This window comes from Struthio camelus, chromosome 32, assembly GCF_040807025.1.
Source record: "Struthio camelus isolate bStrCam1 chromosome 32, bStrCam1.hap1, whole genome shotgun sequence".
Lineage (NCBI taxonomy): Eukaryota > Metazoa > Chordata > Aves > Struthioniformes > Struthionidae > Struthio > Struthio camelus.
Window position 1 is genome coordinate 3,182,428 of NC_090973.1, and position 12,868 is coordinate 3,195,295.

Genomic DNA, 12,868 nt, shown 5'->3' on the forward strand with positions numbered 1-12,868 from the left:
GAGGGTGGTGATGCCTGTGGGGGAAGGAGAGCCGTGGGCGAGGGGCTGCGTGGGTGCAGGACCTGCCTGTCGCCACCACCAAGGCCTTTCCCGAGGGGTCGTGGTCTCGGCACGGCCAGCCCCCGAGCGCTTGCTGCTGCCGGCCTCGGTGCCGCTCGCTGTGCTGGGACGGGCCTGCTGTCCCCAGAAGGGCTCTTGACTTGGGTACGTACCTGGGTCCACCTCTGGAGTGTGCCTGAAGATAGGGGATGACTTCTCCTCCTCTTTGGGCTCAGAGGCAACCTGCAAGGGGAGAGCAAGCACACACACCGTGTGCCATCAGCTGGCGATGTTCAGGACACTGGTGCCCCGGGATGGATGTGGGGAAGGGTTTGGGGTTGTGGGATGCTGCCAAGAGCTGTGAGTCCCAAGGGAAGGGACCTGCGGGTGGCACAGAGACGGGATAAGGCTTGTTGTGGGGCTGTAGCAGCAGGGCTGGGCTGGGGGCTGTGACGGGCAGGGGGGAAGAGAGGTGGCCGGGTGGGTGGCAGAAGGGGGCTGGCTCGCTGGGTGTGGGAGGGGGCTGCTGCTGGGGTCGCCCCTTCCCTCCTCGCTCTGCATCCAGGCCCCAGGGCTGACCGCAGTGCAGGCGTTGGAGGGGACCTCAGCCCTGGGCCTTGGGCACTTGGAAACGGAGAGCACCAGGCAGCTCCCCCATGGCAGATATCGCAGAGGGCAAAGGCCTGAGGGTGACAGCTTGGCACCATGGGAAGAGGGGTCCCACGGGACGGGGCAGCTCTCTGCACCCACCCTGCACACCCCAGACACAGCTCTCACAGCAGACCCCTTTGATGGGGAGACCGATGATGTGCTCCTTGCTCACCTGGGGAGGAGGGCCTCCACACAAGGCAGAAGCCACTGCTTTTCTTCCCTCGGGCAGTGGTGCTTTGAGAGGCAGGCTGATGCTCTCCTCGCAAGGGCCTCCAGCCAAGAGACGGGCCTCTGGCACAGCTTCTGCTGCAGAGGCAGGCACTTTTTCCTCTGCCTCCTGAGGGTCTCCGGCTGCAGGCCAGGCCTCTGGCTTTGTTTCTGGTCTCTCTGATGGCACCAGAGACACGCTGTCCCCTGCCTCCTGAAAGCCATCCCCCAAAGCACATGCCCCTGCTTCGGCTCCTCCAAGCACTGCTGGCTCCAGAGGCATGTTCTCCATGTCACCGGCTGCCTCCCTGGCAGTGTCTCCAGCCTTGACGCTGGGCGAGCAAGGCACCTTCTGGGGGCACGTTTCCTTGTCTGCTAAGAGGCTCCTGAGGCTAGGTCTGACCCAGATCTCGCGCAAGGACGTGTTTTCCTCCAGCTCCTCACTTTGCAGAAGCTCTTCATCAGCGTCCTCTTCCTCCTCCTCAGTGCTCCAGTCCCCTTGCTCTTCCTGCGCCGCTCCCAGCACTCTCTTCCTGGCTCCCACCTCCCGCTCCCTCCTGGGGGCATGGGCATACAGCCGCTCCAGCACCTCCCACTTGCCCCTGGCATCCTTCAGGAGCTCCACTCGCGTTAGCTCTGGTTTCCACAAGTTATAGAAGGAATTTCTGGCCAGCAGCTAAAAGAAGAGAGGCACATTTGTGAAGGGCGCTGCTTTTCCCACCACAAAAGGCCTCCCGGGGCCCTGCTCCCACTGGGACAGTCAGGCTGCTGCAGTGGGGCCCAGCGGCTGGCCCCAGCGCAGGCAGGGTTGCCACCTGGCCCAGCCCATCCTTGGCACTCACCTCCTTGCGTTTGACGTTGAGGGATCCTGACACTGTCAGGGAGAAACGTTTCCCCTTGGCCTCCTCGCCCTCGCTCTCCTGCAGGCTCAGCTTCTTCCTTTGGAAACAGGCTTCTCGCAGCTGGGCCAAGGTGTGCCCGGTGCGCGCCAGGCTGCTCCTCTCGAGCTCCTCCAGCGGCTCTGTTTTGATGGAGAGCACTGCGAGATACTGCGAGGTGTTGTCGGGGTGCACGCGCAGAGGCTGTCCTTGCACATGGCAGATGATGCCCAAAGGCTGCTGTTTTGGGCCCTGCCCTGCCCGGGGGCATCGTGATGTCCCTGGAGCACCGCCCTTGCCTGGGGAAGCGGGTGCACCAACCCCGCTGACCTCCCTTTTGCCCCCACCAGCACGGGCATCAGGCCCTTGCTGAGCTGCAGGGGCTGTGCTTTTGTCCTGCTCTGTGGGCTCGTCCTGGCCTGGGCTTGCTGGTACTGCCAGACTGCTGGTTTGTGCCGATGACGTTCTTTTGGGCACGGCTGCACTGAGCTCCTTCGTGGCTTCGTTCACATCAGGCTGTGCTGGATGCCGGCCAGGTCCAGGGCTCCTGTCATCAGGACGGCTCAAGGCAGCAGACTCCAGCCCCAGGCCTGCACCCTGCACAGCCCCAGCAGGCGGGGCAGGGCCCTGTGGGGCAGGGCCCTGGCTCTCAGCCATCATTTCCAGGCCAGCTTCTCCAAGGATGTTCTGCACAAGGCTGGCAGGCTCAGGCACGGAAGGCGATGGTGGGGCCATGTCACTGTGGGAGTTGGCAGGGATGTCTTCTTCAAAGCCAGGTGACACCTCTGCACAGCAGCGGATGGGGAGTCCAGCTTCCCCTGAAAAACCTGTGGCTGTTGTCGCACACTGCAGGGCATCATCCGGGGCAGAAGAGGCTGTTTCTCCCTGGCACGTCTCAGTGCGGGGCACTTGCAGTTCACGAGGCTGCAGGTCTGCACCTTGGGACACTGAGGACTTGCTTAGCACCAAGTCCTGCCTCTGCACCAGCGTGCCTGAACAGTGTGCCTTGACCTCCTGCCCACAGGCATCTCCGGGAGCAGAAAGCAGCTCGTCCCGCTCCTTGTATGCTGGCGTGCTTCGCATCTCCCTTTCAGGAATGGCCTGTGCTGCTGGGACAAAGGAGGAGCTTCCGGAGAGTTGCTGGCTTGTCAGGGGAAGAGTTGTCCTGGTACTGTTGTCTAGCAAGAGCCTTGCTTTTCCCAGGGCTGATGCACAAGAGCCAGGCCTGGGCTCAGGCAAGCAGTGGACGAGCTCTTGCATTGCCCAGGTGGGACCGTGAGCTTCCTGCTTGCGTTTTGGAAGGGGAGGCAAGGAAAGAGGGCATGGCTTTAGCTCTTCCTCTGCCGGGCTCTTCCCTGAGTCCACAGCCTTCCCAGCAGCACTACCAGGTGGGAAGGGTTCCCTGGCAGCAGCTGTGCTGGAATTCACTGCCAGCTTCTCTAATCCCTTGGTCTCTCTCTCCAGGGTTCTCCTGGCCACCCCTTTGGTGTCCATGGCATTGGCCCTGCCTCGGGGAGAAGACCTGCAGGATGTTTCGCGAGCAGGCAGCTTGGTTTGCCTTGCAGATCCTGCAGTTTTAGCTGCAGAGGTCTCCAGGCCTCCAGGGGCCTGCCGAGCTGCCTTGGTTGGGAGAGGTGGTAAGCCAGGCAGATGTGGTGGCCCTGCTCTTGCGCGAGTCCTGCCAGGCGCTGTCTCCCTGTGCCCCAGAGGAGCCTTCCTTACATGGCCGGTGGAGGGATGCAGAGCTTGTGCCACAATGGGAACGTCCCTGGCAGTGTCCTCCACCACCTGCAATCAAAGCCCATGAGAAAGGCTAAGTTCCTGCCATCCTCCCCCCTGCCCTCCATCCTTCCCACATGGAAACTTCCTGTCACCCCTGACGCCCTCGACAAAGACTGCACTCTCCCATATGGGCAGCTTCCCCCCTGCTCCCAAAGGCCGGGTGGGGAGAGGGTTTGTCACCGTGGGGCAAGAGACAGGCAAAGGCAGCTCCCTCGGACACCCCAAGGCATCTCTTTGCAGACTGCTGTGCAGAGCAGGCAGTCAGCCTGCTGGGGGCAGAGACCTCCCGGTCTCTCCCAGCACTTCCCACCCGCTTCTTGGCACCTCCGGGGAGTCAGGCAGAGGCTTTGCCACCATTGCTGCTCAGCTCTGTACCTTTGCAACGATGCCGTGTTCAGAGGCCCACGAGCTCTGTGGGCCGGGGAGCGAAGGCAGCCTGTCCCTTTGGTGGGACGAAGCCGGGGTCCGGCTGCGCTGCATCACTGTGTGCAGCTCCTGCTGGCCCACCTGCGGGAAGAAGGGGGCACATGATGGAGGTGGTTGTGTTGGTACGAGCAGCCCCTGCAGCACAGGAAACCCCAGCCCCATGTCAAAGGGAACCTCATGGCTGCACATGGCCCAGCTGCGCTTGGCCCACAGCTGCTCTCTGCCCCTCAGTGCAGAGCTTACAGGGTCCCTGTGGGCCTTGGAGTATCCAGGTTGGTGTGTGCTTTATCTGAGAGAAAATCTCCAGGGCCACGAATAAATGCCCCCTCGCTGGGCGAGCTCATGCCTGGCTGTCTTGCCCCACCTCCCCTTCCCCACCATCCTCATGCTCTCCATGCAGGTCCCATCCCTGCTGCCTGCCTCTCCCTCCAGCCCCACCACTCACCTTCCTCCTGCACTCCTGTGTGCCTGGGTGTCCGTCCGTGGACTGGGAGCAGGCGTTTGCCTGCCACTCCTTGTCCATCTCCGGGATCCACTCGTGAGGACTTGCTACTCTGGCACCAAGGGGGAGCGGCTCCCTCCTGGTCGAGCTGCTCTCCTCAGAGTGGGGACCCCTGGGGGCTCTGGTCCCAGTAGGGACACGGTCACCATGGGGACCGCCTCATCACAATGGCCTTGTGGGCATGATGCCACCTCCATCACAAAGCCCTGGTGGTCGCCGTGGGGACCCCATCACAGTGCCTTGGTGGTCGCCATGGGGACCCCCATCACAGTGTCATGGCAGTCCCCTTGGAGACACACAGCACCATGCTATTGCCTCCATGCCTCTGGCCTCAGCTTTTGAACCTGGCTGAGAGCTGGTGTCCAGGGAGCAGGAAGAGTTTTCTTCTCCTCAGCTCTGAGCTTGCAGAGGCTGCCCCTCTTCAGGCACTCCATAGTACACATCCACTACAAGGCCACTCTTCTTGGTCTGCCTGCTAATCCTCACTCATAGCTCTCGACAGGCCCATCATCCATCCCTAGGCAGAGCTCCATGCATTCCCACTGCTCTCTCTCTGGGGTTTCTCTTGTCCTCTGGGGTTTCTCTTGTCCACATCACCCTGCACCTTTTCCTTGCCAGCCCAGGCCAGCACTTCCTCCCTCTTCTTTGACTCACCCTCTCCCCACACTTGCTCCCACTTTAAGGCTTCCCTCACCAGCTTGGATGCCTGGTCAGCCATCAGGTCAGCAGATGGGAACACTCCCCTTCCAAATGAAGTGAGACAACCAGTGCCAGTGGAGATGGAGAATGGTCTCTGAAATGTCTGCTGAGGGCTGTCTCTCAGGTGACAGTGCTGATGACAGATGCCCATCCTGCTGGAGGGGAATCTGAGCCCTCAGGAGAGCTCAGAGATCTCAAGGCATAGTGTGTGCCTGGGGATGGACAGTGAGTGGAGTCTCACAAAGTAGAGACAGTCCATGGTGGAGTAACCAGAAGGTAAAGCACTAAATCCAGGTCTGCACAGGGAAATGAGGGCTCTGCAATCCCTGGAGAGGCAGTAGGGACCCAGGAAGCCCAGGGAAGGGGAACTGGAGAGTGATTCATGCACCCTCAGGGAAAAACCACAGGCTGGAGCTAGTGCACACCCAGACACATCTCCTGCCATTGCAAACAGCCTGGTGCCATTCTGAGCACCATCCAAGAGCACAGAGATGTGCCAGGGGTGTCATGAGTGTTTAGCCCTGTCTGGTGGGGTCTGCTTCCTGCCCCAAGCAGCATGGCCAGTGTGAAGTCAGGAGTCACCTCGTGGCCTTGTGGCCCCACAGTTTGTTCGCTCTGCAGAGCAGCAATGCCAGCCCAGGCCCTGCAGGGAGCACAGGGGAGGGGTGCAGGAACATCCAGCCAGGCCAGCACGGACACACTCACCTGGGGAAAAGCTCTCTGGGGAGCAGCAACCTCCCTAGAGAAAAGCAGGGCAGCATTCAGGTAGGAAAAGAGAAGAAGAAACAGGTTTCCCTGGGCACCAGCTCAGGTTAGGTTGCTCTGTTCCTGGGTCAGCAGGAGCTGTGGAGGGGCTGCAGGGCCAGGGCTGTTGTGCTGTGCTGGGGAGCAGGGTGGGCATGGAGGGGCTGCAGGCAGACAGGGAGGGGGATCTCCTGGGCACAAGAGCAGGGCAGACAGAAAGTGACCAGTGTATTGTGGGGCCTCCTCCCCCTTGCTGGGGAGCTGCTGCTCCTGTCCTTGGGCCTGGCCTGAGTTATGTCTTGGACATGCCTGTGCCCGGTCCTGACCCTCGGGTGCTGACCTGACCCTGTCCCCGGCCTCCTGACCTGACTCCCCATCTCTGCCTTGGACCTGCCCCCTCACTACAGTCAAGAAAGCCTTGGCAAGGGAAGCTGGGATGCAAGCAGAAGCAGCTTGTAGGTCCCCAAGGTGACCATATATGCAAAACAGCAACCCTCGCCTGACAGCCAATTGAAAGGTGTAAGGAGTGCCTCAGATTTGGACCCCCTAGCCAGGTAACACTGCACGCAGAGCCTTAGTGGGGAGGGCAGCCACGTGGGAACTGATTTGATGATGGGTAGCCAGGAGGGCAGGTTTTGCTGTATCACAGCTCCAATGGTTTTGCTCCAAAGAGTCTGTTGTTGGGAGCAGCAAGGGTGGGGCTGCTTCGTACAGAAGGGGAAGCGGGAGCTGAGGGTGTTGGCAAGGCAGGAGGGCAGTGCCCCACCGATGAGGGGTGCTGTCCCGCAGTGCATGGGCAAGAGGAGCAGAGCAGGTTTGGGGATGGTAACCGGGGTCAGGCACAGCCCAGTGATCACCATAAGGCTGAGACCGTAGGGCTCCAAGCAGCCCTGTTTTGCATGGGAGGTTGGAGTGGAGACCTCCAGAGGTCCTTCCCCACCAAAACTCTTCTGGGACTCCATGAATAGAAAGACCCCCCCAAGCCGGAGGCAGGTGGGCATCCAGCTGGGGCTGGATGGCTGGTGTGGGGAGAGGTGGGGAGGGCCAGGGGCTGGGGAGCTCCTGCCTGTAGAGCTGGTCCCCACGGTGGCAGGAGAGGGGCTGAGGGCTGGGAGTGAGGGGGCAGCAGCCCTGGCAGGGGCAGGGGTGGGCAGGGCTGTGGCAGGGGCTGCAGGGAGGGGACACAGCTGGTGCTGCTGCAGCGTGGCAGCTGTTGCAGTTGCCTCCCTCCCAAAATGTCCCACACTTGCCCAGGGCAGACTCAGGCTGTTCGCTCTCCCTCTGTTGCCCTCCCAGCAGGACGGCACACACGAGGAGGGGTCGACCGGCCCTGTGCTGAACACCAGGTCCCTAGGGTGGCACAGCTTGACTGTGAGGGATCCCAATCTAGGTGTCCCACGCTCACCATGGGAGGGCCAGGTCTCCCAGGCACCTCAGCAGAGGCCCTCGTGGGTGGCCTGGGTCACAGCCAGCACTGTCAGGAGATCCCTGGGATGCAAAGGTGTGCCCAGGTGTGGGGGAGGCCTGGGGAACCCCGTGGGGGCAGCCCAGCACTAGAGCCAAAGGGACAGTTGGGGTTGCAGCACAGCCATGTGCCAAGCCCTGCGGGGCGGTAATTGAGGCTGTGCGGAGCCAGGATGTCCATGCCCAGCTCTCGATCGGGCCCTCCACAGAGGCCAGGGAAATGTTGCTGCACATAATGCCACAGCAAGTGAGCTGAGACTCATGTCGCTGTTGCTGTGGAGGTGCCTGGGCAGGGAACCAGCCTGGGTGGAAACACCATGTGGGTGCAGGGCACCGTCAGAGGAAGCTCCCAGCAGTGGGTGGAGCTAGGACACTTTTAGGGGAAGCTCACAGCATAAAGTGGGCAGGGCACTCTCGGATGGTCACAAAAGCAGCAGGTACCTAGGGCTGTTCTTCCGAGGGACCTTGACAGGACACCGAAATGGGCTGCTGGGAAAAGTAAAAGCCCCACAGCAGGCTGGGCAGGGGCCTGGTCCCTGGAGAGCAGCTCCGCAGATCAAGTCCTGCAGGTCCTGGGCACAAGCTGAGCTGGGGTCAGCAGCGTGCCCGGGCAGCAAGGCCGGCCCCACACTTGGCTGTGTTAGCAGAGAGCAGCCGGCAGGGCGAGGGAAGGCATTCCTGCCCTGGGGTCGGCTCGGGAGAGACCACGTCTGGGCACAGGGTCCAGGTAGGGCTCCCCACTCCCAGACAGACATGGACACATTGGCACGAGCCCAGTGGACAACCGCGAGCTGGTCGGGAGCTGGAGCACAGGACGTCTGAAGAGAGGCCAAGGGCGCTGGGTCTGTTCAGCCAGGAGAAGAGAAGGCGCAGGGGGATCTCGCTGCTGCCTGCAGCTGCCGAAGGGGAGGGTGGGGAGAGGATGGAGCCAGACCCTTCCCGAGGTGCCTGGGGACAGGACGAGGGGCCACGACACAAGTGGCAGCAGGGAAAATTCCCCTCAGAGAGGGCCAAGAGCCTGTGAAGCCTGAGGGTGGTGCAACAGAGGCAGTCAGAGCTCGACCCTGCCAGGCCCTGGGAAACCCCCGCTGGCCGCCTCCAGCTGCAGCAGGACCTTGGAGCCGAGACCTCCAGAAGCCCCTTCCCACCCCAGCTGCTCTCTGACTCTGTGACTGCTTCAACGGCTTTCTCTCCAGACCTGCCTGGCTTCAGTGGCATTGCCTGCACTAGTCTTGCTATGGAGATTTGCCTGACACCAAGTAACACGGGGGGAAAAAACTTCCGAGGGTTTTATTCAAAGCATGAAATGGCTGTCACCAACAAGGGTTGGTGTGGGCACATGGGTGCTGCAGGACACGATGGGGCAGCATTTCTGTAGCAGCCGGGACAGTCTCCATCGCTCTGCCTCTCTGCCCTGTGCCAGCCCCCATCTCAGGGCACCTGCCTGGCACTGGCCTCCTGGTGCCGGTCCTCTCGCTGCCCCGTGGCACAGCTGCAGCAGAAAGCTCTGCGCAGAGCCCGAAGCACCGTCCTGAGCAGCGAGGGCCGTCGCCTGGGAGCTGCGGTGTCCGGGAGGGTGGTGATGCCTGTGGGGGAAGGAGAGCCGTGGGCGAGGGGCTGCGTGGGTGCAGGACCTGCCTGTCGCCACCACCAAGGCCTTTCCCGAGGGGTCGTGGTCTCGGCACGGCCAGCCCCCGAGCGCTTGCTGCTGCCGGCCTCGGTGCCGCTCGCTGTGCTGGGACGGGCCTGCTGTCCCCAGAAGGGCTCTTGACTTGGGTACGTACCTGGGTCCACCTCTGGAGTGTGCCTGAAGATAGGGGATGACTTCTCCTCCTCTTTGGGCTCAGAGGCAACCTGCAAGGGGAGAGCAAGCACACACACCGTGTGCCATCAGCTGGCGATGTTCAGGACACTGGTGCCCCGGGATGGATGTGGGGAAGGGTTTGGGGTTGTGGGATGCTGCCAAGAGCTGTGAGTCCCAAGGGAAGGGACCTGCGGGTGGCACAGAGACGGGATAAGGCTTGTTGTGGGGCTGTAGCAGCAGGGCTGGGCTGGGGGCTGTGACGGGCAGGGGGGAAGAGAGGTGGCCGGGTGGGTGGCAGAAGGGGGCTGGCTCGCTGGGTGTGGGAGGGGGCTGCTGCTGGGGTCGCCCCTTCCCTCCTCGCTCTGCATCCAGGCCCCAGGGCTGACCGCAGTGCAGGCGTTGGAGGGGACCTCAGCCCTGGGCCTTGGGCACTTGGAAACGGAGAGCACCAGGCAGCTCCCCCATGGCAGATATCGCAGAGGGCAAAGGCCTGAGGGTGACAGCTTGGCACCATGGGAAGAGGGGTCCCACGGGACGGGGCAGCTCTCTGCACCCACCCTGCACACCCCAGACACAGCTGTCACAGCAGACCCCTTTGATGGGGAGACCGATGATGTGCTCCTTGCTCACCTGGGGAGGAGGGCCTCCACACAAGGCAGAAGCCACTGCTTTTCTTCCCTCGGGCAGTGGTGCTTTGAGAGGCAGGCTGATGCTCTCCTCGCAAGGGCCTCCAGCCAAGAGACGGGCCTCTGGCACAGCTTCTGCTGCAGAGGCAGGCACTTTTTCCTCTGCCTCCTGAGGGTCTCCGGCTGCAGGCCAGGCCTCTGGCTTTGTTTCTGGTCTCTCTGATGGCACCAGAGACACGCTGTCCCCTGCCTCCTGAAAGCCATCCCCCAAAGCACATGCCCCTGCTTCGGCTCCTCCAAGCACTGCTGGCTCCAGAGGCATGTTCTCCATGTCACCGGCTGCCTCCCTGGCAGTGTCTCCAGCCTTGACGCTGGGCGAGCAAGGCACCTTCTGGGGGCACGTTTCCTTGTCTGCTAAGAGGCTCCTGAGGCTAGGTCTGACCCAGATCTCGCGCAAGGACGTGTTTTCCTCCAGCTCCTCACTTTGCAGAAGCTCTTCATCAGCGTCCTCTTCCTCCTCCTCAGTGCTCCAGTCCCCTTGCTCTTCCTGCGCCGCTCCCAGCACTCTCTTCCTGGCTCCCACCTCCCGCTCCCTCCTGGGGGCATGGGCATACAGCCGCTCCAGCACCTCCCACTTGCCCCTGGCATCCTTCAGGAGCTCCACTCGCGTTAGCTCTGGTTTCCACAAGTTATAGAAGGAATTTCTGGCCAGCAGCTAAAAGAAGAGAGGCACATTTGTGAAGGGCGCTGCTTTTCCCACCACAAAAGGCCTCCCGGGGCCCTGCTCCCACTGGGACAGTCAGGCTGCTGCAGTGGGGCGCAGCGGCTGGCCCCAGCGCAGGCAGGGTTGCCACCTGGCCCAGCCCATCCTTGGCACTCACCTCCTTGCGTTTGACGTTGAGGGATCCTGACACTGTCAGGGAGAAACGTTTCCCCTTGGCCTCCTCGCCCTCGCTCTCCTGCAGGCTCAGCTTCTTCCTTTGGAAACAGGCTTCTCGCAGCTGGGCCAAGGTGTGCCCGGTGCGCGCCAGGCTGCTCCTCTCGAGCTCCTCCAGCGGCTCTGTTTTGATGGAGAGCACTGCGAGATACTGCGAGGTGTTGTCGGGGTGCACGCGCAGAGGCTGTCCTTGCACATGGCAGATGATGCCCAAAGGCTGCTGTTTTGGGCCCTGCCCTGCCCGGGGGCATCGTGATGTCCCTGGAGCACCGCCCTTGCCTGGGGAAGCGGGTGCACCAACCCCGCTGACCTCCCTTTTGCCCCCACCAGCACGGGCATCAGGCCCTTGCTGAGCTGCAGGGGCTGTGCTTTTGTCCTGCTCTGTGGGCTTGTCCTGGCCTGGGCTTGCTGGTACTGCCAGACTGCTGGTTTGTGCCGATGACGTTCTTTTGGGCACGGCTGCACTGAGCTCCTTCGTGGCTTCATTCACATCAGGCTGTGCTGGATGCCGGCCAGGTCCAGGGCTCCTGTCATCAGGACGGCTCAAGGCAGCAGACTCCAGCCCCAGGCCTGCACCCTGCACAGCCCCAGCAGGCGGGGCAGGGCCCTGTGGGGCAGGGCCCTGGCTCTCAGCCATCATTTCCAGGCCAGCTTCTCCAAGGATGTTCTGCACAAGGCTGGCAGGCTCAGGCACGGAAGGCGATGGTGGGGCCATGTCACTGTGGGAGTTGGCAGGGATGTCTTCTTCAAAGCCAGGTGACACCTCTGCACAGCAGCGGATGGGGAGTCCAGCTTCCCCTGAAAAACCTGTGGCTGTTGTCGCACACTGCAGGGCATCATCCGGGGCAGAAGAGGCTGTTTCTCCCTGGCACGTCTCAGTGCGGGGCACTTGCAGCTCACGAGGCTGCAGGTCTGCACCTTGGGACACTGAGGACTTGCTTAGCACCAAGTCCTGCCTCTGCACCAGCGTGCCTGAACAGTCTGCCTTGACCTCCTGCGCACAGGCATCTCCGGGAGCAGAAAGCAGCTCGTCCTGCTCCTTGTATGCTGGTGTGCTTCGCATCTCCCTTTCAGGAATGGCCTGTGCTCCTGGGACAAAGGAGGAGCTTCCGGAGAGTTGCTGGCTTGTCAGGGGAAGAGTTGTCCTGGTACTGTTGTCTAGCAAGAGCCTTGCTTTTCCCAGGGCTGATGCACAAGAGCCAGGCCTGGGCTCAGGCAAGCAGTGGACGAGCTCTTGCATTGCCCAGGTGGGACTGTGAGCTTCCTGCTTGTGTTTTGGAAGGGGAGGCAAGGAAAGAGGGCATGGCTTTAGCTCTTCCTCTGCCAGGCTCTTCCCTGAGTCCACAGCCTTCCCAGCAGCACTAACAGGTGGGAAGTGTTCCCTGGCAGCAGCTGTGCTGGAATTCACTGCCAGCTTCTCTAATCCCTTGGTCTCTCTCTCCAGGGTTCTCCTGGCCACCCCTTTGGTGTCCATGGCATTGGCCCTGCCTCGGGGAGAAGACCTGCAGGATGTTTCGCGAGCAGGCAGCTTGGTTTGCCTTGCAGATCCTGCAGTTTTAGCTGCAGAGGTCTCCAGGCCTCCAGGGGCCTGCCGAGCTGCCTTGGTTGGGAGAGGTGGTAAGCCAGGCAGATGTGGTGGCCCTGCTCTTGCGCGAGTCCTGCCAGGCGCTGTCTCCCTGTGCCCCAGAGGAGCCTTCCTTACAAGGCTGGTGGAGGGATGCAGAGCTTGTGCCACAATGGGAACGTCCCTGGCAGTGTCCTCCACCACCTGCAATCAAAGCCCATGAGAAAGGCTAAGTTCCTGCCATCCTCCCCCCTGCCCTCCATCCTTCCCACATGGAAACTTCCTGTCACCCCTGACGCCCTCGACAAAGACTGCACTCTCCCATATGGGCAGCTTCCCCCCTGCTCCCAAAGGCCGGGTGGGGAGAGGGTTTGTCACCGTGGGGCAAGAGACAGGCAAAGGCAGCTCCCTCAGACACCCGAGGCATGTCCTTGCAGACTGCTGTGCAGAGCAGGCAGTCAGCCTGCTGGGGGCAGAGACCTCCCGGTCTCTCCCAGCACTTCCCACCCGCTTCTTGGCACCTCCGGGGAGTCAGGCAGAGGCTT